The sequence below is a fragment of the Lissotriton helveticus genome, chromosome 1_1 (genome assembly GCF_964261635.1).
Source record: "Lissotriton helveticus chromosome 1_1, aLisHel1.1, whole genome shotgun sequence".
In the NCBI taxonomy this organism is placed as follows: Eukaryota; Metazoa; Chordata; class Amphibia; order Caudata; family Salamandridae; genus Lissotriton; species Lissotriton helveticus.
Window position 1 is genome coordinate 1,575,744,029 of NC_136057.1, and position 26,161 is coordinate 1,575,770,189.

At 47.9% G+C, this 26,161-nt stretch overlaps 1 protein-coding gene across 3 annotated transcripts in view; it reads left to right on the plus strand.

The window, feature by feature from the left end:
- LOC144828766 (volume-regulated anion channel subunit LRRC8A-like) overlaps positions 1-26,161 on the plus strand; it is a 1,419,577-nt gene that overhangs the window by 261,644 nt on the left and 1,131,772 nt on the right. For 2 of the 3 annotated variants that reach the window (XM_078687240.1, XM_078687221.1), the window contains one exon: positions 8,407-8,511. The gene's annotated coding sequence lies outside the window, so the exon portion shown is untranslated. The remainder of the gene's footprint in view (positions 1-8,406; positions 8,512-26,161) is intronic. The other variant, XM_078687230.1, reaches the window with a different exon arrangement.

Below are 26,161 nucleotides of genomic sequence, written 5' to 3' on the forward strand. Positions count from 1 at the left end.
CATGCTGTCAAGATGGATTGTCTTGTGTATCAAGATATGCTACTCCCTGGCCGGTAAGGAACCTCCAGAAGGTTTGAGAGCTCATTCTACTAGGGCAAAGTCATCTACATGTGCTTTGTCTAGGGGTGTTCCTGTGGAGGACATTTGCAGGGCGGCAACTTGGGCCTCCCTTCACACTTTCGCAAAGCATTATTGTTTAGATGCAGAATTGAGGAGGGACGGACACTTTGCTCGTTCCGTCCTTCAGGACTTCTTGGTATAGAAGGGTGGACACCCTCCTCCGGGAGTGGGACTGCTGTGGGAATCTATTCACAAGGTGAGGAATCCACTGGCAGATGTATCCATCAGAAGAACAAGTTACTTACCTTCGGTAACGCTTTTTCTGGTGGATACAGTATCTGCCTGTGGATTCCTCACATGCCCATCCGCCTCCCCGTTGTCCACCCTTGTATACCTGCAATAGTGACAATGTTTTAGTATATTATTATGATTGCTTTCCAGCATTGTCTCTACACTGTGTGTGTTTCCTTGATTATTTTGTGCTGTGTACACTGTGTATATATCTACTGTTGTCGGTCCGTCCGTGTGCCTCGAAGGCACGGAAAAAAGGGCGGAACTGATGTCATCATGCCGGCGGAGTCCTATTATGGAGTCAGTGACGTCAGCGGAGCCGCGCGCGATGCTGTGCTTCTGTGACTTCGTCCACGTCGGTGTGAAGAGCTACAAAAGAATTTCCGAATGTTGCTGACGCAGGGGGATATTCACAATGTGAGGAATCCACAGGCAGATACTGTATCCACCAGAAAAAGCATTACCGAAGGTAGGTAACTTGTTCGTTGGAATGCTTTATGGAACAAGAATGACAAATTAGGTTTTGCATATCTTATTTCAGAAGTGAACAAGGCATATGGTGCACTTCATTCAAAAGATATAATGCAAAGCCAGGCAATGTTCAGTACGCTCAGTTCAAAGTCAGGACACCTGAAAAACAAGTTCATAGATTTTGTCACAGGAGCGGGAGGGGGTATCCCCACTGTTTGTAACGTATTAGTTATCTCGTGGTTAGACTGCCGAATACCTATGCGTGCCCTCCGCCGCCCTGCTAGTAGCCGTAGCAGGGCGGCGGAGGGCACGCATAGGTATTCGGCAGTCTAACCACAAGATAACTAATACGTTACAAACAGTGGGGATACCCCCTCCCCCCTCCAATGAACTAGACACTGGAATCAAAGTTTTTTTACTGGCTCACCCAACGTGGTTAGAGTCTTCACACCATTTAGCGATTTTTGCTAACTTGGTCACAGTGAACTAGGATTGGGTGTGCCTTTTAGGGGGCACATACCATCCAGCTCCCTGTTATAGCGGTCCTGATGAAAACCGGGTATATCCCTCTCACGGTTGAAACATGTAGACCAGTATACACATAAGAAATACTTTTGGCCTTAATATACCCTCATAGTATCTCGCCTCACATTTTTTAATATTGTCCAGTTACTTGTAAATAAAATTTATCCTCCCACTAAGTTAAACCAGGACAATTTTTAACACACTTTTCTGCACTTACACGCACAACCTGCTCCACTGTAATTCAGGTGTTGTAGCACACCCTGGTGACGCTAGGCCACCAGGGTGGACCCCGATGATGAAGCATGTCACCACTAGGTTGGTGAGCGATCCTGCAACCAAACCAGTGAAGTACAAACTTGTAAAAGAGCTCGAAAAAAAGACTTTTACCTGAAGAATAGAAATTTGCCTAGCCTACGAGAAGGTAAGTTTCAATTCTATTAAGGACTTAAGTAGTTAGTCCGCGACCACGGGATCCACTTCCCGTCGCATACACCAACATACCCACTGTGTCCATGCTGATCTAGAGCACTTGGATGTGCTGTCTGCCCAAGCTCTAGACAGGAGGAGTTCAGCGTGGCTCGAAAGGCCCGGCAATCTCCAACGTTGCCTGTAATCCGCCACGCCATCAACAGGAGTGAACCCTCCTCCACCAGGCGGTGAGGCGTCCTCTCCGGACTCAACAGCAGGTGGGGAGTCGGGTGGAGTGGGATTGGACAATCCCAAGAAAGTTCCAGTAGAACTGGAAACCAGACTTGCGACCTCCAACGCGGTGTTATCATTGAGAACGGTGGAAATGCATAACCGTTCTCCCGACTCCAGTCCTGGCTGAAAGCATCCACTGCCGTCGCTAGCGGATCCGGTCTCCAACTGAAGAACCGGGGTAACTAATGATCCAACCGACAGGCAAACAGGTCGACCGAGAAGGGTCCCCAGATGTCCTGCAGGCACTGAAAGATCACTGGATCCAACTTCCAAACACTGGCGTCCCGCAGATGACGGGAGTGCCAATCCGCCACCGAATTGTCCCGTCCCGGGAGATACTCCGCCTTGACCGAGACTTGATTGGAGAGACAAAACTCCAAAAATTGCTTGGCCAGGTTCACCAGAACTCTCGACCTCGTGCCGCCCAGGTGATTTATATACCTGCCCGCCGACACATTGTCTATTTTCAGAAGGACCGAGGCTTGGACCATGTCCTTGGTCCAACACTGAACCGCAAAGGAGCCCGCCAGGAGCTCTAGGCAATTGATGTGAAGCCGCTGCTCTTGCGGAGACCAACTTCCTCCTGTGGACCACACCATGCCCCCCAACCGGACCGACTCGCGTCCGACTCTATCACCAAGTCGGGGGCTGAACCGAAGATTGCTCTTCCGTTCCAAGCGTCCATGTGGGACAGCCACCACTCCAATTCTTCTCGTGCCTCGTCCGTAAGCGGTACCGACTGAGATAAGTGAGGCCTTTCCAAAGGTGGTGTGCCTTTAAACGCTGCAAGGCCCTGTAATGCAACGGCCCCGGAAATATCGCCTGGATAGAGGCCGAGAAGAGGCCCACCAAGCGAGCAATCTGCCGCAAGGAGGTCCTCCGCTTGGCTATGGTCTGGCGAATTTCGTGCCTGATCTTCGCCACCTTCCTGGAGGGCAGGCGGAGCTCGGCCGCCACGGAATCTATCTCGAAGCCCAAAAAGACGACTTTCTGGGTTGGCGACAGAACGGACTTCTGTTCGTTTATGACAAACCCCAGACTCTGGAGCAAGTCCACCGCCATCCGCAGATGTGCCCGCAACTGCGTGGGACATTGAGCCATAATGAGGACGTCGTCCAGGTACACTATCAGTCGGACCCCTCGGGCCCACAAGTATTCGACCACCGGCTTCAGAACCTTGGTGAAGCACCAAGGGGCCGAGGAAAGGCCGAACGGAAGACAACAGTATTCGTAGGCTTGACCCTTCCAGAGAAACTGGAGAAACCGCTTGTGCGGAGGAAAAATCGGCACCACCAGGTACGCATCCTTCAAATCCAGCCTCACCATCCAATCGAGTGGCTGGAGGAAATCCCGAAGCAGATGTATGCCTTCCATTTTGAAGTGTCTGTACACCAGCCACTCGTTGAACTCTCGCAAGTTGATGATGGAACGTCGTCCCCCATCCGTCTTGTCCACAAGAAAGACATTGCTGAGGAACCCAGTAGGGTGCACCTCCGTCCGACACACCGCTCCCTTCCGGAGCAGACAGACACTTCCTCGTCCCCCAAAGCCGAGTCCGCCTCGCAGAAAACTAGCGGATGGGGCCTGACTCTCTGCCGGGGCGTCCCGCGAAACTCTATGTGGAAACCCTTGATCGTCTGAAGGACCCACACATCTCCGGTAAGGGCCTCCCAAGCGGGGAGGAACAGCGCCAGCCTGCCACCCACTCGCAACAGCGCCACTGGCATAACACTTACCGGTGGTACTTCCGTCCTGATTTCTGTAATTTCCTTGTCCGTGGAACTTCTGTCCCCTCGTGGGGTAAAAGTTGGTATAACGCTGGTCCGTCTGGTACTGGCCTCTTACGGAGCCTTGCCCCCTTCCCTGGGGCTGTTGGTTCTGTCCACGGCCGGGCGGGCGGCTCCTAACCCGACCGGCCCCGCGGAAAACCCGAGGGGTAAAAACCCTCTTTATATTTGCCTGCGCCTTATCTAGGGAGGTGAATGTAGCCACAATTTTTCCTAGTTCCTTAATAAAGGGCTCCCCAAATAGACCACCTTGAGCCGAAGCTCCTGCCTCCGAACAGGCCAGGTCACCCAACTTAGGATCCACCTTAATGAGGAGTGACCTGCGCCTCGCCGTGTTAAGCGCGCAGTTCGCATTCCCCATGAAACAGATAGCGCGCTGCGCCCAGGCAGACAAGACCGCAGGGTCAATGAGGGCCCCGGAGCCACGGGCCTCCTCCGCCATGTCCAGGATCTTGGTCATGGGCCCAATGGCATCCAGCAACTTGTCCTGGCATGCCCGCCAGGACCGATCAATCCCCTTCTTCGGGTCTCTGATAAACTTGGCTAAGAATGTCACCATTTTTCCTTCAATCTCCGGCGTCATAGACACCTTACCCGCCAAAGTGGGGCGCGGGCACTCCGCCCTCAACTAATGGCTTCCTAAGGCGGGACGCCACGTACAGCGCCGCCTTCTCGGCGGGGACCCACTCCGCCGACCTGGGATGCACTATGTCGTCTGGGTCCAGCATGTCTGAAATGCCCGACTTCGGTGGGTCAGTAGACCCCGAAGGTCTCCATGATCTTGAGGATTCCGCCTCGTCCTCCGAGTCATCCGGGGTATCTCCGTGCTGGGACGTGGGAGAGTCTGGAGGGGGAGCCTCCGACGCCGGGACAGGGGACTGAGGCACCACAATGGGGGCGGTATGCTCCAGGAATGCCTGTTTAAGGCACTCGAAAGCACCAGAATCTGCTCCTTCAACACACTTCTTCTTGGGAGGGGGAGGTTCCTCACAGTCGGCCGGCCGAACCGGCTCCGCGGGAGACTGTTCTGCCACCTTAGGGGTCACCTTGGCACACAATTGGTCAATTCTATCTGCCAGGCACTGTTCCATTGGCGTCATGAGCTCCGAAACAGCTCGATAAATGGAGTCATCTACCTTATGATAAAACCCCTCATCCCATTGCAGGTAGGCGAGGGAGTCTTCCTCCTCATAATAACCCTGCTCATCAGTGCCCTCCATGATTAACACTCGCACTGCCACCTGTCCGGGTAACCCCAAAACCAACACCCCAACTGAGGTGAGTCTTTATTAGCTGAGCAGCTCTCAGGCAACTTTGGGCTGCGCAAGGCAAGATTCCGACGGGGCTGTCAACCCCTGGGACACGCAAACATCCCACAACTGTACAGGGGAACTCCACTGCCTGCCCAGGTGTCCTCGTGGCAATTACTGTGGGCCACAACAGAAAAATACCCACCCGGAGCGCCGGGCGTGCGTGGGAGCAACCCAAGGTGCAGCGCACCACTACCGACCCGCAGAGCGGGCGTGAGGAGGCAAGGGAATAAGAAATACAGACACAGTACTAAGCTGGGCGATTTGCAGGCAGAAACACCACAAGCGGGGCGCGGACTGAAACGGGGACTGGAGCGTGTCTGGCAAACTGACCGCCGACACGCTCCGGGAACAGCGTCGCGTCGCCCCCCACAGCGCCTTCTGCCGTGCGGAGGAGTGGGGCAAGTCCGCGTAAGGAGCGCCGTCGCGTTCCCGCAGACAGTCAGGGAATCTGCTGGAGAAAAAAGGTCACGAAATACGTGCCCCCAAGGCTTCAAAGCCACATAACCACCAAAATGCAGAGACAGAAGAAAACACTTATCTTGGAGCTGCCGAGCAGCGAAGAAAGAGGACGGGCAGGAAGTGACGACGTCTATTATGGCCTGATGTGCTATGGACAGTGTTAAAGGACTCAGAGAAATGTTGTTTCTTCTTTTCCCTGGTTATGGGAAATGTAGTTGTGGTTACAGTTGTGATGAGCTGCTGTGCTGGAATTTGTTAATAAAGCGAAGAGAGAAGTCAGCATAATCCTCGCCTCCGGTCCTGACATAGAATTTCAATTTGAAAAGGTTTCCTCATTGAAAACTGCTGTTGTTGTAGATTATATGACACAATTGCTAATGGTCAAGATTTCATCCATGTAAAACTTCGGAGAGATCGTTCAGGCTGTTCTACAGGTATCAAAGTCAGTGGGCACCTTGCAAGAGCTGCACATTGCCTTTGACAGTTATCTCCATTTATTTGCCAAAGAATTTGAGAGAATTGGACGAATGTCTACTAGTGGAACAATTGACCTAGCCTGCATAAACAATTCGACACTTATACCTGTACAACTTGATAAATTCTGCTCAACAACATCGACCAAGATGAACTTGGAGATGTTAACTCGACAAAACATTGCTGGTGCTTCTGTGAACACTGAATTTCCAATTATTGCAAGTGGAATGATTGGCAATGAGGAGTTTGTGCCTGCAGAGATATATTCAAAAGGCACAGGCTATTTTGTTCAAGAACTTAGCAGCGCATTGGAGGAAGCTGACCTTCGGGTTGTGCCACATGTTAAGTGGGCTGTTTAGTTCCAATCAAGTTATTGTACTGTCAAATTACACATATGTTATTATTGTGCTACTAAGATTTGTTGTAATGTAAGTCAAGGATTGTCAGAGTTATGGATACATTATGGAACAGGCGAGAAAAGATACTTAATCCTGCTTCATATTTTGTACAAGAAACTTGACCCAGAGATCCTCTTTTTTTTATCAAGGCACATATTCTTATGGGTGATGATACTATGAGCGAATGTGGAACAAAGCTTGGAGCTTCAACTGATAAACCTGTTAAGTTTCTAAAATGATTTGCTGAGTCAAAGAAGAATGTGACTTTATAAATGTAGAAAATACCTTGTGCATGAGTGGAAAACAAGTTCTGACTGTCACACATTTGACGGTCTTCGGGACTGTGAGTTCAAGAGATTAATCCTGCTAAGTGACCTTCCACAATGTCCTATTCTGTACGTGGACACATTAAAAGAGCATTCTACTTGATCAGAAGATGTGTAAATGTTTTGAATCGTGCATATGTAGAGAAAAATCAGTTTGAATTTGGTTGGGAAGATATTGATGAGTTGCTAAAACCTATGAATTTTTGAAAACCTCTACCCACAGTACTTACACGTACATGAACTTGCAAAACCTGTGCTACAAAAAGATGTCCCTGCCAACATGCCCTTCTCAAATGTTTAACATTTTGCAAATGTACCACAAGTGATTGCCGAAACAAATAAAGTGATCTATGAACATGTGTCTAAAACAGGAGTGATAAACATTATTTATTTTTCATAATCAGATCATAAACATTGTTTGGTATATACATAAAAAGATTAAAAAACATTATTATTTGTTTCATCTCTATATATGTCTAAACTTCCTTGATTATAGCCGCCACTTTGGAAAATGGTGAAGGTTTGCTCTGAGGAGTTATTTGTTGTCTCTTTAAGATTACTTGACCCCCAAAACCTATGGTTTGACACCAAAATGAAGCATATGGAGCTCATGATCCCTGAAATGTTACATCTTCACTGCAACACATCCGCTATTTTTAAAAACGTCGTCCTGAAAAATTCCACCCGTATCAACAACGTCTACCCAAGCTAAATTACTTCTCTAATGATACAAAAATTAAAAAATGTAAACCTCTGTACACCTATTTTTTTGCGGAGGTATATCAGGGGGCTGGGATTAAAGATCTCAATTCAATTCAAGTCATATATTGTATGACTTGTGGTAATATCCAGTTATATGGGTGAGTGTTTGATTTGAGTAAGATGGCGGTACTATTAAGTCTCCGAACACCACATGATACTAACTGATTTCGCCTCACACCTGCTTTTTCTTAAGTAGGTGTAGGGAGGTATTTACACAGGCACCACAAGGGCATGCACGAAAGCTCTAAGAAACAAATGTGGAATATTTTTCGCACACAATGAATACGGCAGAATGAAGGTACATTGTGTGCTGCTTCTACACTTGTTCGAGTGTTGCAAGAGTAGGAAAAAGTTGACAAATGGTAATAGGAATGTGGGACTCCTCGGCTAAGGTAGAGTATCAGGAACGAGTCGAGAATATGTACTGGATGTCTGTGGGCGTGTTAGCTGACACAGATTATCGTATGGGGCTTGTAAAATTGTTTGCCTCACTTATTTTAATTCAAAGGCTTGGGATTTGTTGAAATATATTAGATCACAAAGTTAGTGATGATCTTAAATGATCACAGCTAGAGCTGTATGCACATTTTGTTGCTCTGATCCTTTAAGTCCCACATTTTTACTGAGCAAATTAATGTAAATTGTTGTTTTTAAGGGTGTGGCAAAGGTTACCTAGCAGTGTAGTAACTAGCTTTCTTATGAAAATATAACTGGAAGATGAGTGGTAATGCCTAGATGTACGAGTTATTGACTGACTAGATTAAGAGGGCGGCATTGCTTGGAGTTAGGATAGTATATGATATTAAATGATCTTACCCTACACCTTCTTTGCTTTAAGTAGGTACAAGGAGGAATTTATACTGCCACCAAGAGGGAAATCTTTCATGCCTTGAGAAACGGACTTGGAAGACTTTCTATGAATAATGAGCGGGGCAAAATGAAGGTACGTTTGGAAAGGTTATACCTTTGTTTGCACATTAAAAGAGTATGAGAGTAAAAGTTATGAAATTAGGATTGTAGACTTGAATGAAAAATGTAAAGTATCGGGAATAAGTCGGAACCAGTTGTTGTATGCCATGGACCTGTTGTCTGATGGTGGATTAGCCGGCATGGTCAATCACGGTGGTTCTGTAAAGCAGTGCGTTTCGCTTGTTAGAAAAAATCTTCGTGATTAGGAGAAGCGAGATAATATTAAAGAACAAAGCAAATGAGTGATTATAGTCAGAGCTGGGGATCCATCATTTCACTTTGTTACTTTAATTTTTTATTTAAGTTGTAGGTCGCTGAATAATTCAACCTAATAGACAGCATCATTTATAGAATTTGGGGTTTTCATGGGCAGAATATCTTTAATGAAAATGGTAGTTCTTCCCCGCTTTCTCTTCTTATTTATTAACATACCTATGGTCCTGCCAACCCAATTCTTCAAACATATCCGCTCATTGTTGATTACGCTGGCATGGGCCAATAAACAACCCAGCGCCTCTTGGAATCTGATGGTCCTGCCCTATTTGATGGGTGGACTAGGAGCACCGGATCTTGATCTATACTATCGGGGGCCCAGGCCTCACACGCCTACTTCTGGCTTCACCAGCAGACTACCCCACCCCACCTGTATATAGAGCGCATTACACAAGCCCCAACACATTTAGCAAATGCCTTGAATCACCCACCTAGTAGAACTACCGTTATTTTGGATTCAATAAACACTACAGTTAATGCATGGCACAACCTAATGAACAGACAGGCAGCAACCCTATTATACTCGCCTTTTACCCCCATACCTTGGTGTGACTGGTTACCGACGTTAACTTCACCAGAGATGGTAGCGGCTCTACATAACTTGGGCTTAAATATGGTAGGGGACTTCTTCAGTGATGGGCAGGGAACAGAGGGGGCAGCATTACTAGAGACGGAACCAAGGCATTTTGAATACTTTTCATTATTTTAAAGCCCGGAGTGCGCTGAGGCGAATGCTGGGCGATGAAATGCTGGAACCCCCAGAGGTGTATTCCTATACCGCAATGATTCAAGAAACATCCCTTTAATGACTAGTAGCAAAGATATACTATCAGACGCAGGAACTATATAGAGACTGCTACAATAAAGCCCGACTTGACTGGCAAGTAGACTTAGAGCAAGACATAGATGACGACATGTGTAGATACAGTTGTGGGACTACTAAGCGTGTCTCGCTTAACGGGCGACATAGGCTTATCCAGTTAAAATTCTTGAATCGCATTTATTACACGCCAAAACGCCTTCACGAATATGGACTGCGTGACACAACTATATGTGATCGTTGCAGGGTGCTAGAGGCTGACTTCCTGCACCTAGCATGGCTATGTCCGCAGATTGCTAACTACTGGACACAAATCTTCACTGATATTCAGGGGATAACGCAGGTGAATCTTAGCCCAGACCCATTATTTATTTATTTTTAAACATTTTTATTAATATTTTATCCTGCAAACGCATAACAAGCATGTCATGTAGAATCACAGTGTCCCTCTCCGCCCCCGCCCCCCCTTAGCCATCATCATCGACAATTCACAACCCAACATGTCCCTCATAGTGACCAAAGCCCCCTCCCACCTCCAATTGAAAACATCCTTAAAGTCTCCGACCCCCGCCCACTCGGCCAAGGTTAACTGCCGGCTCACTCCCGGCACATCAAAGTCCTCCATCCAGGCCATGATATCGGCGCCATTTACCCCATACTCTCCCAAACTTTTTAGGACATCCTCGTGCCTTATACATGACCCTTTCAGCTGCCATATATATATGCAGCCCCTTCCGCCATTCTTCTATTTGTGGCAGGGCGGGTACCCCCCATCTCCGTGCCACATCTCTCTTGGCAACCACTAAGGCCAACACCAGGAATATCAACAGTGGGCGGGTCAAGTCTACGTCATTAGTCATCCCCAGTAGCACCAGCTTGGGGTCTAATGGCAAAACTGTCTCTACTACCTCTGCCAGTTCTTTCAAAATCTCTCTCCAATAGGTCTGAATTTCCGGGCAGGACCAAATAGTGTGATAGAAGTCCCCCCTGTCATGGCCACATCTTAGACAGTGAGGTTCAGCAATCCTCCCTATCTTCCATAAGCGCACCCTATCAAAGTAGGTCCTATGAAGAACATTATATTGAATAAGGCGCAGGCGGGACTTAATCGCTACCTCCCGTGGGTGCATCAGGACTGCTTCCCAGTCCACCGTGTCCATTTCCCCTACCTCCTGTTCCCAGATGTTCCGAAGTTTTTCCAGCCCATCCGGCACATTATTCATCAGAGTTCTATATGTCATAGAAACCGCTCTACTCGGGATCCGTTCCTGTAGGAGACGACCCTCCAGTGGTGCATACTCTGGGAGCGATCCAGTCAGGGTCGCCTCCGCCCTCCAGGCGTGACTCAGCTGAAGATATTTAAAGTGTTGCGTGCGGTGCAATCCGTATTTTGCCCTAAGGGATTGAAAGGACTGTAGTTCTCCGTTTTTCATGACATCTCCCAGCGACGAGATGCCAATATCGTTCCATCTCCGAAAGCCCCGTAACTTACTGAGTTCCCTCAGCCAAGCACATTTCCACATTGGCGTGTGCTTGTCAATTTCCGTACCCATCCTGTGGCCTTTGTTGCCCGGTCCCAAGTCCCCAGAGTAACCTTCGTGGCCGGGAGCAGTCTACCTTTCCTTTTGCCCCCATATAAGTAGTGGAGATAGGTGCGATTCTCCATACCGCGTCTCTCCAGTGCATACGTGGGGTGTGCCGCAGGGGCATGTATCCACTCATTGATAGGGACTAGGTGCTCCGCCCAGTAGTACGCCTCCAGGTTAGGGAGCGAAATACCCCCATTGTATTGGTGGCGCTGTAGAGTTGACAGCGCTACCCGAGGCTGTTTCCCCAGCCATAGTAGGGCCCTCAATTCCATGTTTATTTCTCTGAACACCCGGCGCGGTAGGGGGAAGTACTCATTCTGAAAGGCATAGAGGAACCTCGGGAGCGTTATCATTTTGAACAGGGCAGCACGGCCTAATATCGTACGAGGGAGCAGTTTCCATCGTGCCGCATCATCCGCAAAGTTGTTCAGTACGCGTTTAATGTTCCTGTCGTAAGAGAGGGTAACGTCCTGCGTCACCTATATCTCTAGGTAGACAAAGCCCTCTGTCAACATTTGAAGCCTTCCTGGCACCTCAGGCCAGTCCTCCCGTTCCTGAGGGCTATAAAGGATCGATTAGCCCAGACCCATTATTAGCATTACTAGGGTACTCAAAGAAGATACAGAAACCCATTAGGCGCCTGGTGGATATGGCACTCCTAGTTGACAAACGAGTTTTAGCAATACACTGGTCCAGAGGCCCACCTTCTACGCTGAAACAATGGTCCAGAGATATGCTATATTGCAACACACAAACAGAAACATATAGTGAGCTTCTTCCCCCTAGGAATCGGCCGAAGACTTTTTGGGGCCTTTATGCCACTTACACTGTGGCTAAAGCCATGGAACAAACTGCAACACCCACAATGGCAGAAGATGATCTGTTGGCACAATAGACATTGCTAAGGCATCAGAAGGTGGGAGTCATATGTTAATAAGATAATAGCCCTAGGTTGCCAGACTGATACGCTTATTACTTTGTCGTCTCTTTAGTGTTATATGCATTGAGTTATAAAATCTTGCATGACCTGGTTGTTGGTCGGGTTGGACAATGTGGGGGTGCACCAATCAAACAATGTTCGGAAGAAGTGACTATGTTTATCATGCTGTCAATATGTCTGCATTACGTTGCAAAGTGGAAACTGAACTCTCTTTTCTGGTAATTTTCTTTAGTATTCTTAAATCCCCACTCTTTATTTTTTTTTATTTACTTACTTATTTTTCACATTAACGTCTTTATGTTTTGTTTGTATTGTATTATAAAATTGGGGTTTTCAAAGGAGGTGAACAATATTGGTTCTTGCCTTGTGCACTCCTGTTATGGTAACTATATACCTGCTAGTAAGAGTGCTGAGACCATCTTGGAGTCTGTGCTTGTGAGCACAATAAAGGTGTGCTTTTGCATCTGTTCTCCTATCTTAGGAACTACTTTTTGAATATAACTCTCTCTGTGGAAGCCTATTCAATTTTAGGACGTCTACTGTTGAATCATATGAGCAATATATGAAGATAAGTGTTTATGTGAACCTGTAAGTTCAGCATGAGTAATTGTCTTGTTAGGAGCACTTGGGTGTGGGTGTTGGAATGTAGAAGTGGTGGGACATGTTATCGTTTGAGGAGGAAAGTAATTGTGACTGTTAACACTTGTGGTAGTGTATGTTACACTAGGGTGTTAGTAGTGATGGACCTAATTGTCTCATGTGGTAATAATATTGGGGTCTTTTGGTATTGGTGTTGAGATATAGGATGAAATGCACTAGGGGACACATTGGTGGAGTTGATGGGATTATCTACTTGTGTTTATAAGTCCCACATTATATTTGTAAGTTACACACTCACCCTCTTATATGAGATCTTCTTTTTTTAATTTGGCACGAACCCTATATGCATATTGTAAAGAAAAGGGTGTCAGTAATTAGGTGCTGAAGAAGGTGGTTTCGAATTGTCTATGCCACCGAAACGTACATTGACTTATCTAAGCCCCCTGCTAAGACCCAACAATGGATGATTAGAAGAATAATGAACTTCTTGGGTTGGTAAAAAGATTTCTGGGGGAGGATGGATGATTGGTTGATAGTGTGTGGTCTCAAGTGTTTGGTGTGAATGTGATTTGATTCCAAAACGTTAGAGACACCAAGAACCTTGATCACGGGGAACTGGCTACTCGCTGCAAGTCTGACCCCCCATATCACAACGGTCAACGACCTCAATGAACATTACTCTGCGACTATATCTAACACTCTTGATGATCTTGGTCTGCTAAAACTAAAAAGAACCCAAATCAAAGATAGAAACCCCTGGTTCAACGGGTCCCTCAAAAATGAGAGGAAATCCAACCAGCAGACAGAAAGAAACTGGAGAGAGCACCCTTCAGCCGTACATTTAAAACTTCTCTGCCAAACCAGAAATGCCTATATCTGAAAGAAACAGGTTAGTGTTAGATTCCTTACCTTAGAATATCCTCAGGTGTCAGATTGGATCCGGAAAGTTTTGCGTAGCAGTACCCCTGCGCGTCGGTAGGCGTCGTCTGCGGCTCCGCGTCCGTCGTCGGTGTTGCGGTCGCCAGGATGACGTCGTCGGAGTACTTAGACGCCGCCCTCGCGCGCTGACATCAGTTCTTCTTTTTTCCGCGCCAGCAAGCGCAGATCGGGAATAGCAGTACTCCTTAGTCACTTTTTGACTAACTTTTTTCGATCTGTTTTGGATCTTCTCGAGTCGTTTATCGCCTCCGGTGCCGATAGGGATGCCCGGGTTCAAACCCTGTGACGACTGTAGCCGACTGATGTCGGTTACCGACCCCCACCGTCGGTGCCTTTATTGCCTAGGGGCCGACCATGATGACAAGTCGTGCCCCGACTGCCGGGCCCTGATGTCAAAAGCTAGGCGGGAGCGGTCCCGTGAGCGACTTGAGCTCCGGCAGTCGGCCCGCACCGCTCGAGGTCCCGGTCCAGGAGGAGGTCGAGGGACCGGTCGCGGGGCCACAGTCATCACAGCTCGGCGAGTCGACACAACTCGTCGGGCTCGAAGTCCTCAGGTAAGTCGAGGCACAAGAAGTCAAAGAAGCGACATCGCTCTTCTGACTCCCCCGACGCTCGGTCGACGCGGCCGGGGGTTCGAGCGACACCGCCCATGCGGCTCCGCCGGAGCCACCAGCGCCGCGTCTAGCTCCACACCCGCCGGTCCCTGGGCTGAACGTGATGCCAGAGGAGATCAGCGCCTTCCTCGCGGCCATGAGGTTGCGCTTCTCTCCGTCCGGTCCCGCCGAGGTGCCTTCTGGCCCCGCGGACCCGTCTGGGAGCCCAGGCGGAGCGGGGGCTTCGGCCTCGGCGCCGTTGGGTGCTTCGGCCCCGGCGCCGTCGGCGACTACGGTCCTGACGATGCAGGGCTCCTCCAGATCCAGGCCTGGATCCGGGTCGATGCCGGTCGACCTCACGACCCCTCCGCTGGCGTCGTCACCAAGGGTGTCGCCCCCGGTGCCGTCTTCGGGCGGCGGCGTCCCCGATCCCCTCCCCGGTCCTGATCCGGCATTGGACCAGCGCCGCCGATGCCGATAGGTGAGCCTTTCACCGACGATCCAGCGACATCATTTCTTCCTGACCTCCAGGAGATGGACGACGAGGGGGATTGGGAGGGGTCTGAGGACCCTCTGGCACTGCAGTGTCAGTTATCTCAGGACTGGGAAGACAAACTTGGGCATGCCAGTGGTATGGAACTTCGCCCGACACTGGTTTTGTCGTGGCTACGGAGGAGGGGGCTGCCTACAGTGTGGTATTGACTCGGGCAGCCAAGGTCTTGGCTCTTGAGCTCCCAGTCGCGGCCGTGAGGACTAACCTCCTCACTGAGGTCCTCAAACCGCAGGAAAGCTCCTCGGAGTATTTCCTGCCGTTCGACGAGGCCCTCACTGACGTTCTGTTGGGCACCTGGTCCAAAGAACACACCTCAGCGCGGACGTGGTAACTGCCGTGGCGGTGCCGGGGAACACAGGCCAGGCCAGTCCGCACCCGCAGCATCTGCCTCAAAATACTCCTAGGCCGAGCTTTCAGGCCCATTCAACGCCAGTGGGGGGCAGGGTTCGCCATCACCTCCTCCACTGACGCACCATCACATCGGACAGGTGGGTGCTGCAAAGCGTCCGAAGGGGCTACTCCCTCCCCTTCGAGGGGACCCCTCCAGCCATGCCACCGCAGTACCACCGCATGTTGGGGGATCACTTGCAACTTCTGCAGGAGGAAGTTACGGCCCTCTTGGCCAAGGGGGCCGTCGAGCGCGTTCCTGGGCCAGAAGTAGGAAGTGGTTGCTATTCCCACTACTTTCTTGTACCCAAGAAGGGCAAAGGGAGCCTACGCCCTATCTTGGATCTAAGGAGCGTCAACGGCTTCCTCCGGAAGGAGAAGTTCAAGATGCTGACTTTGGCTCAGGTCCTGGCTGCCCTGGACCCAGAAGACTGGATGGTAGCGTTGGACTTGCAGGACGCGTATGTCCACATCCCTGTGCTTCCGGCCCACCGGCGTTACCTGTGGTTCACGGTAAGCCACGAGCACTTTCAGTTTACCGTGCTCCCCTTTGGCCTTACCAGCGCCCCACGGGTGTTCACGAAAGTGATGGCAGTGTTCGTAGCTCATCTGCGCAGATTAAAGGTTTCAGTCGTCCCCTATCTCGAGGATTGGTTGTTGAAGGCGGGCTCGCCCCGAACAGTCGTCTCCCAGCTCCGCACTACGGCCGACCACCTGCACTCGCTGGGGTTCTCCATCAACATGCGAAGTCACACGTGTGTCCCTCTCAGAAGCTCCTCTTAATCGGAGCGGTTCTGGACTTAGCGCAGTTTCGGGTTTATCCGCCCGGACAGCGGGTTCGAGATATTCAGGCTCTGATTCCGGTCTTTCAGCCTTTATACCGAGTCTCGGTCAGGTTGACACTGCGGCTCCTTGGGCTGATGCCTCCTGCATTCTTCTGGTGCATCACGCCAGGTGGCGGATGCGGGCTCTGCAGTGGGACCTGAAGTTTCAGTGGGCACAGCATCAGGGTAACCTGTCCGACCACGTCCGGATCTCGGTGGGCACTGCGAGACAGTTGCAGCGATGGCTCACGAACCGTGATAGGGTCAGCGGCAGATCTCTCTCCCTTCCCCAATCGGAGCACGTGGTAGTGACAGATGCGTCCCTCCTGGGATGGGGCGGGGGCCACATGGGAGAGAGGGAGATCAGAGGTCTCTGGTCTCCGGCAGAGTCCCAGCTCCACATCAACCTTCTGTGCATGATGGATCACAAAGGGCGTCTGAACTCTGGCGTAGCGCAAGGCCTCTTTTGGCAGTGGGGAGAGCTTTGGTTAGATCTATTCGCCACCGAAGAGAACGCGCAATGTCATCAGTTCTGCGCGTTGGAATTTCCAAGGCGGCACTCGCTCTGAGACACTTTTCATCGCGAGTGGAGCTGCGGCTGTTGTACGCCTTTGAGCTTATACCACTTCTGCCCAGAGTGCTGAAGAAGATCAGGAGAGACCGGGGCCAAGTCATCCTTGTGGCTCCGGACTGGGCACGAAGATATTGGTATCCCAAGCTACTCAGCATGTCAGTCGATCTTCCGATTCGTCTGCCTCTTCAGGAGGACCTTCTGTCGCAGCAGCAGGGGACTGTCCTCCACCCGAACCTGTCCAGCCTTCATCTCCATGCATGGAGATTTAGCGGCGACAGTTGAGGCCATTTGACTTGCCTCCTGAAGTATGTGATGTGATTCTGGCCGCCAGGCGTCCCTCCACAAAAACGGTATACGCCTGCAGGTGGAATACATTTGTGGCATGGTGCACAGCAAAGGCTGTGGATCCTCTCTCTGCCCCCCTTTCAGAGGTTCTCCTCTTCCTTCTTTCTCTTGCCCAGCAGGGCTCTGCTCTGGGCACTCTTAACGGCTACCTCTCTGCCATTTCGGCCTTCTTGAGGCTTCCTGATCAGCCTTCTCTTTTCAAGTCCCCTATTGTAAACAGATTCTTGAAGGGCATCACACACATGTTCCCTCCTGTTCAAGTCAAGTCAAGTCAATACCACTTTATTCGATTAATTAAAATCATACAAAGTACACATAAACATACAAAAATTCCATTCATTGTACTGTTTAAAAAACATCAGAAAAACCAACATTAACAATCCATTTACAATTTTATCGAAAATCATAATTTAAAAGCATGAGGTAGATTGAAGAATCGGTAGAAGTGATCATGAGCACAGAATATCCATACCAGCACCATTATTTATAAATCTTAAGTTCTTTGCCCGTATAGCAGCAACCAGAAAACTAGCCACATTAAACATTACCGAGGGAGTATCAAGCATATGTAGGTATAATAAAGCAGGCCTCACCTGGGCACTCCCCAGACTTCTTAACAGGGGTTTTAGGAATTTTGACCTGCTCTCATTATAAAATTCGCAAAAGAAGGTGAAATGCATTGTATCTTGTATAGACATGTCATCACATTTACAAAGTGCCGTAGCCTCAGGCTTACTCCACCCATCAAACACTCCCAAATAAAAATGAATTAAATTAAACCTAAATTTTGTCAATAAAATTCGGTGGAAAGGCCTTGTAACTATATGTAGATATGGCTCTATCGCTGGTGTCTTAGTCAGTAAATAATGGGCTCTGACAAGGGGTTTTTAAGCTAATTTTCCTCCCTCTCCATGGCTTCATCCTGTTCCTTTCGTGATGCCTCAGTGGGACTTGAACCTTGTTCTTACTTATCTGATGTGCGCTCCTTTTGAGCCACTTCACAATTGTCCTCTCTGTCTTCTCACTCTTAAGACTGCATTCCTGGTTGCCATCACCTCTGCCAGGAGAGTGAGTGAGCTCCAGGCTCTTTCTTCTAAACCTCCTTTCCTTTCTGTCCATCCTGACAAAGTTGTGTTGAAAACGCGTCCTTTTTTCCTGCCCAAAGTAGTTACGGCCTTTCACATCGGGCAGTCTATCACTTTGCCCACCTTCTTTCCGCCTCCGCATCCTTCTAAGGAGAAAGAGAGGCTCCACCGTCTGGACCCAAAACGAGCGCTCTCCTTCTACCTTGATCGCACACGCCAGTTCCGGGTGGACGACCAGCTCTTTGTTGGTTACGTGGGCGCTAAGAAGGGACGGGCGGTACACAAACGGACCATCTCTCGATGGGTCGTACTGTGTATCAAAGTATGCTACTCTTTGGCTCGGAAGGAGCCCCCTGTTGGGTTGAGGGCCCATTCCACTCTGGCCACGGCGGCTACTACAGCCCTGGGTAGGGGAGTTCCCCTGCAGGACATCTGTCAGGCAGCTACGTGGGCCTCACTGCACACGTTTGCTAGACACTACTACCTAGACAGCCAAGTCCGGAGATATTGCTCTTTCAGCCTTTCCGTTTTCCAGGACTTTCTGGTGTGATCTCGGTCCGCAGACCCACCACCGGGGTTGGTATTGCTGGGGTATCTATTCTAAGGGGTAATCAACCTTTATCCCGCATTTTTTTTCCCGCTGACTTTCAGGCCGCATACTATTAATCCGCAATGTCATTCATCCCGCATACCATCATCCCGCATTTTTTTACAACGCATGTGCTTTTATCACGCATGCCTTTACAACGAAATACGTTGTAAAGGCATGTATGGTAAATGCATTTGCGTTGTTGACGATGACTATGACGAGAGAGGTAAGGGGGTTTGGGTTAATTTTTAAGGGTGGGGGTCGTGCTGGGGTAGTGATTGTGTAGTGTAGAGTTGTGGTGGTTATTTAGTGTAGGGTCGTGCTGGGGGAAGTGTAATAGGGGTTAGGGTAGTGTTGTAGTGATTGTGTAGTGTAGGGTCATGCTGGGGGTAGTGTGTTAGGATTTAGGGTAGTGTTGTAGTGTTTGCGTAGTGTAGGGTCATGCTGGGGGTAGTGTTTTAGGGTTTAGGGTAGTGTTGTAGGGTTTGCGTAGTGTAGGGTCATGCTGGGGGTAGTGTTTTAGGGTTTAGGGTAGTGTTGTAGTGTTTGCGTAGTGTAGGGTCATGCTGGGGGTAGTGTTTTAGGGTCTAGTGTTTGCATAGTGTAGGATCATGCTGGGGGTAGTGTTTTAGGGTTTAGGGTAGTGTTGTACTGTTTGCGTAGTGTAGGGTCATGCTGGGGGTAGTGTTTTAGGGTTTAGGGTAGTGTTGTAGTGTTTTCGTAGTGTAGGATCATGCTGGGGGTAGTGTTTTAGGGTTTAGGGTAGTGTTGTAGTGTTTGTGTAGTGTAGGGTCATGCTGGGGGTAGTGTTTTAGGGTTTAGGGTACTGTTGTAGTGTTTGTGTAGTGTAGGGTCATGCTGGGGGTAGTGTTTTAGGGTTTAGGGTAGTGTTGTAGTGTTTGTGTAGTGTAGGGTCATGCTGGGGGTAGTGTTTTAGGGTTTAGGGTAGTGTTGTAGTGTTTGCGTAGTGTAGGGTCATGCTGGGGGTAGTGTTTTAGGGTTTAGAGTAGTGTTGTAGTGTTTGTGTAGGGTCATGCTGGGGGTAGTGTATTAAGGTAGTGTTGTAGTGTTTAGGGAAGTAAAGTGCTTTATGGTAGTGTTGGGGGGTCGTGTTTTAGGGTTTAGGGTAGTGTTGTAGTGTTTGTGTAGTGTAGGGTTATGCTGGGGTGTAGTGTTTTAGGGGTTAGGGTACTGTTGTAGTGTTGTAGTGTAGGGTCATGCTGGGGTGTAGTGGTTTAGGGTTTGGGTAGTGTTGTAGTGTAGGGTCATGCTGGGGGTTGTATTTAGGGTTTAGGGTAGTGTTGTAGTGTTTGTGTAGTGTAGGGTCATGCTGGGGTGTAGTGGTTTAGGGTAGTGTTGTCGTGTTTGTGTAGTGTAGGGTCATGCTGGGTTATAGTGATTTAGGGTGTGGGTAGTGTTGTAGTGTAGGGTCATGCTGGGGTAGTGGTTTAGGGTTTAGGGTAGTGTTGTAGTGTTTGTGTAGTGTAGGGTCATGCTGGGGTGTAGTAGTTTAGGGTTTAGGGTTGTGTTGTAGTGTTTGTGTAGTGTAGGGTCATGCTGGGGTGTAGTGGTTTAGTGTAGTATTGTAGTGTTTGTGTAGGGTCAATCTGGGGGTAGTGTATTAAGTTACTGTTGTAGTGTTTGTGTAGGGAAGTAAAGTGCTTTATGGTAGTGTTGGGGGTTCGTGCTGGGTAGTGTAAATGTAGAAAAAGGACTGTGTGTCAAGGGTGGGTGGTGCAGGGGTACTACATTAGAGTGTAGGGTAGTGTAGGGTAGGGTAGTGTACTTTTACTTACCTTTACAACTTTTACAACGAGTATACCTTTAACATGCATGCCTTTGTTGTAAAGGCATGCGTGCTAAAGGCATATTCGTTCTAAAAGTTTTCGTTCTTTTAATTTGCGGCCTAATAGTACATGCGGGATTATTTTTGTGGACTGATGGTATGCGGGCTGTTTGTCTGCGGGATGACGTCATATATTCATTCTAAGGTAAGGAATCTAACACTAACCTGTTTCTTTCAGATGCACAAGTTACTTACCTTCGGTAACAATATATCTGTAAGAAACAGTAGTTAGTGTTAGATTCCTTACTGCCCCACCCATCCTCCCTGTTCTGCGAACTGATATCTAGGGTTAAGGTATTGCCCTTTGAGGGCCCTAGTTTTATGGCACCAGTGTCGGTCTCTGGCATGGCTCTGCGTTCCTGGCGTGGAAAGCTCTGTACAACAACTGACGTCAGCGCGCGAGGACGGTGTCTAAGTATTCTGACGACGTCATCCCGGCGACCACGACGGCGACGATGGACGCGGAGCTGCAGACGAAGCCTATCGACGCGCAGGGGTACTGCTACTCAAAACTTTCCGGATCCAGTCTGACGCCTAGGGATATTCTAAGGTAACATTAATTACTGTTTCTTACAGATATATCGTTACCGAAGGTAAGTAACTTGTGCAATAGGAACATCCTCAACTCAAAAAAAGAATTCTTCTGATCAGAACTGGGGACGCCAAGTACAGACCTCGGAAGCTCTTCGAAATGGTCAAACACCAATCTAACAAACTGACTAAAACCTCTAAAGAAACCCCTAAATCCCTAATATAATGCGAGGAATTCTCCTCCTTCTTCTCTGACAAAATCACTGCCCTAGGAAACAAATTTATATCCACTGCTTACTCCCAACCCCTTCCGGATCTGCCTCCTCTCTCCGCTCTGCCCCCCAAGACATCACCCAAAAACCAAGCACACTGGTCCATTCTCAAAGTCTATGACGAACATTTTGTCTCAAAAATTCTTTCCTCCTTAAACCAGAACAACTACTTTAATGACCCACTCCCCTCTAACTGATTAACCACCGCCCCTCAATCTATCATTCCTAGTTGAACTGGAATAATCAATGACTCCCTTCTACCAGGTTTCATACCTAAAGCCGGCCAAGTCCTTCCTGTCTTAAAAAAACTTAGGCTGGATCCTGCTTGCCCTGACAACTTTAGACCTAAGTCTAATATCCCATTCCTAGCTAAAGTTCTGGTGAAATGTATGCAACAGCAGTTCAGCCAACACATCACCAACTTCCACCTACTAGACAACTTCCAATCCAGATTCAGGCCTGGGCACAGCACTGAAACCACCCTTCTCCACATTGTGGATGATGCCCTCCAAGCCCTTAATCAAGGCAAAACCTGTCTCCTAATCCTCCTAGATCTCTCCTTGGCTTTCGATACGGTCAACCAAGAAAAACTCCTTTAACTCCTCAAACTCAGGATGGGACTGGATGGCACTGTTCTTTAATGGTTTAGGTCCTTCCTCCAAAACAGCTCACAGAGATTCCTAATCAACGGTAACTTGTCCGCTCCCTCTCCGATCACGGTTAGAGTCCCCCAAGGATCAACGCTGTCCCCTACCTTCTTCAATCTTTACCTCGAACCGCTAGCCGAAGTACTATGCACCGCAAATATTTCCTACCACATGTATGCGACGACACCCAGATCTACATCAAAATCTCTTCTCCTGCAGAGATTCTTTCCCTGAATGAGGTATTGAAATTGACTGTCCAATGGCTCACCTCTAACCAGCTCAAACTCATCGCAAAAAAAAAATGAATTTCTCCTACTCTCCTCACCCAAAACCACCCTGACATTCAGGAATGGATTAAGGCGATCACAGCCTTAAACTGCCCACCGACCACAGTGGACTCCGATAAATCCCTTGGAATAACCCTCGACTGCAGCTTGAGCATGCGTGACCACATCAACTTGATAGCCAAGTCAGACAGATTTCACCTGAGCTACCTAAGAAAACTGAAACCTTCCCTTGACACTCGCAACCTAAAAATGGCAGTCCAGGCACTAGTCATCTCTAGACTGGAATATGGATGCTCTACCCTCTCGGGTCTACCCAAGATCTCCCATGCCCCATTAAAAGCTTGCCTCAATGCGGACGTCAGACTACTAACAGGTTCAAGGAAATTCGACCACATCTCACCACAAGCTCTGAACTGGCTTCCTCTTGAGGCCAGAATCCAACTTAAACTGGCATGTATCACACACAAGGCTCTATACTCAAACTCCCCTGCAATTCTTCCCCAGAAACTCGTGGTATCCGAAGGAGCCAGAAACTCCTGGTTCGTCAGAGACCTCTTGCTCCAACCAACACGCTTGCGGAAAAAAAAAACAGTACAATAGGGCCTTCTCTGGGGCCGCACCAAGAATAAGGAACTCCCTCGCGCCCACCATTAGAAGAATCCCATCTCTGGCACTCTTTAACAAGTGCAAATTCCTCTCCTAAATGTTGCTTTGCAATCACCTCAGCGACTTTGTTTTACTTCCGATTACTGCCACACCTTGGTTTATCCAGATGCTATCCACCTGGCACCTATGGGCATCCCACCCTGTGATCTGGGACCTCTTGTTCTTGTAAAATGTATTTACATGTTTGTCTCCCAAATGTTTCCACCTCCCTCTAAGTCTCTTGTATACAACTTGTTAATCCTGTAAAGCGCTCTGCTACCCTAACGGGTCAAGTTTGCGCTCTATAAATCACAAATAAATACATTTTTTTTAAATGTGTGATAGGTGTGAGGTTTGTCAAATCTGTAGTGTGATTTTATCAAAATAATGAATATGGTGTCAATATATAAACAAATTATGTTTTGTACATTGAAAGTAATATTATTTATAAACTGTTAACAAATCACATTAAATGAAATAAATAATATTGTGCATATTAGTCGGTCAGTGTTTTGTGAGGATAAATGCCCAGTGAGAAGTACATAGGCTAGGTGGTAATGTATTTCTGTTTTTGATGTGTTATGTCCCCCGTACTCAGCGCTAAAACTATTCTGGGGGTACTCTTTATGACATGGTCTTTACAAACGAGCCTGACTGGACCCAAGACAGGTTGTGAGTTTATTACATGGTGAGGTCAATCTGTGTGACAAACAGCTAGTGGAGAACCTGATTAATTTCGAACTTCGCACTTGCTATCTTTTGGGAAACAACACATCGGGAATCAGGCTGAAATAATCTCCTACAAAAAATAGAAATCCTGAAGGCTCTTTAGCGTAATCTCACAACGAAACTGTGCAAGCCAGCCACTTAGTATCTGCCTCTAACCTGAATGCAGTCGATTGACTGAACACTAAACATATATGGAATACTTGTATTAATCCTAGCACAGTGTCAGCATGTGTGATAGCTAACCCTGCTGGCGATGCCTTAGATCCCCCTAGTGATAGGAGGAGAAATACAGGGGTGGTTGAAATCAAAAATTGTGTGATTCCAAAGGTAAATGGGGTAAGAGGCTGGGGTGAAACATTACCGGATGACCCTCAGGCCTGGGTAGGATTATTGAAAATCACATTAGTCATTGTCCCGATGGGGCGAGAATGGATGGTTCTTCAACTATTACATCTGTGGTTGCTAGCTTAAGCCTTCCACATATAGCTGATCCTGAGGTCATTCAAACACAAACCGATATTAGTCTGATATCTTGGGATTGGGCAGGGATTCCACCTAAATTGGACGACCCTGACTGGTTAATGTATATAAATAAGCATGACGTCTGTATGTATGTTTCAAGAGACCTGGGCAACTGAAAAAAAAATTGGTGATGGTTTTATGACATATAGCATAGAAGCAAAACCACCAGATCATTTCGGGAGGGCTTCAGGGGGTCTCCTGATTCTTATGAAAAATAATGTATTTAACTAATTGACCTTATTACAATTAGACTGCTTAGACCTAATGGGGTCGTTGCTTTGATACCATCTGGACTGGCTCTGGTTTTTCTAAATATTTATGTAAGAACGACTGCGGCTAATATTGAATCCCCTACTCTCTCTATTCTTGAAGAAACTTTATACTCACTCCACCTGAACTCAAAAATAATACTGGCAGGAGATTTTAACACATCTTATGAGCCATCATTTTATATTAGTGAGGTAACAGAAGAGGAAGATGATCAATGGGCCATTAGAGCACTAATCGGGAAGCCACAAACTAATCTTACGGCAACAGGATGCAAGTTAGGCTCTATAACGGTTGGCAGAGGATTGAGGGCATGCAATGGTCGTACCACCTCAGACCCTGATCAAGCACCTACTTTTAGAAGAGGTAATCATGCGAGTGTCATGGACTTCGCTATCCTAGATGTGAGAATATGGCCATTTTCGGCCGATATGAGAGTAGATAGGCGATCTGACAGTGATCATTATCCCTTGGTAGTATTACTGGTTGAAGCTTCATTAGCTAGGGTAACAAATACAACTATACATCTATGCCTGGAGGTGTTTTATCCAATTGCAGACGCTATGTATCCTGCCCAAAATTATGACAAACCCACTTTTGCTGGCCCAGCTATATATGGGCTTTATGTCAATTATTTTACAAACTATGAAAGGGTGAATGAATTGGAAATCCCTATCCTGAGTATACACAACCTACTTTTTGAAGAGCTGCAACAGGTGTTCTATAAAGATATGGCCCACAAGAAGCCAGCTCTGGGGGAAAATATTAATTGGTATGAGCTTTCCTGTAAGCAAGCCAAATGTTCCCTAAGGACCGCTTTTCTAGGAGGTGAAAGTAGCCAGATAGCCCAAGCCAGGCATATTTATAAAGTCTCACTAAAACAGGCAAAAAAAAGGGGTAGGACGACAGAATTTGGGAGGACATGCTGCTTACAGTGAAAATAATGACAACAGTCTGTTCTGGCGTACAATGACCCAAACTAGAGCGGATAATGGGCCATGTATTGTAGTGTAGTTCCTACATCCCCAATAGGCTCTGCGCATTGGAATAATATAAACAACAGTGTAGACGTAGGACTGAGGTCATCTAGGTCTCTACTGACTATATTAGATTTAATTAGGTTTGCCAGCTAGCTCAGAGGTCACTAGAAACTTTCTCGAATGTTCAGGAAAGTGAGGTACTGGGTTTTTCAGAACCGGTACCGAACCGGTAACCCAGTGGTGTCAGGGTACACACCCAAAGACCTTGAGTACTTTCCTGATTTAGACCACAGAAACTCAGAGTCTTCTAGGTGAAGTCAAGGATCGATTTTATTGGCTGCAACCAAGGTAACAGGCGTCCTAGAAGTACAACAGCACGGGATGTATATTCTCAGGAGACTGCTCAATCTTACAAAGCCAGGCTTCTCTTTTTATACAAAATATTAAGCTTCAGGCAAACATTCTTGGATTTACAGTATACTATTCACATATTTTCGTTACAAAGGAAAAGCAGAGTCATGATGACAAGCCCATATTTCAGTTCGTCCAGCCCACAACAAATTACCCGGCAAGGCCCAACATTCTCATCAGATATCGGTGGACCCCCAATAAAAACGGGCACCTCCCCATCATAAAGCAAGTGAGAGAGAAAAGAGCAGGGGCAGGTGTGAGCAAGAGTCGGCAGGGTGTGTGCGATGAAATGGGTTTATGGCATGTTGTGCCTTGATGCTATCTCATTCGGCCACTGGGAGAAGAACTGACCAAACAGGTTCGGCCTGGGGCAATG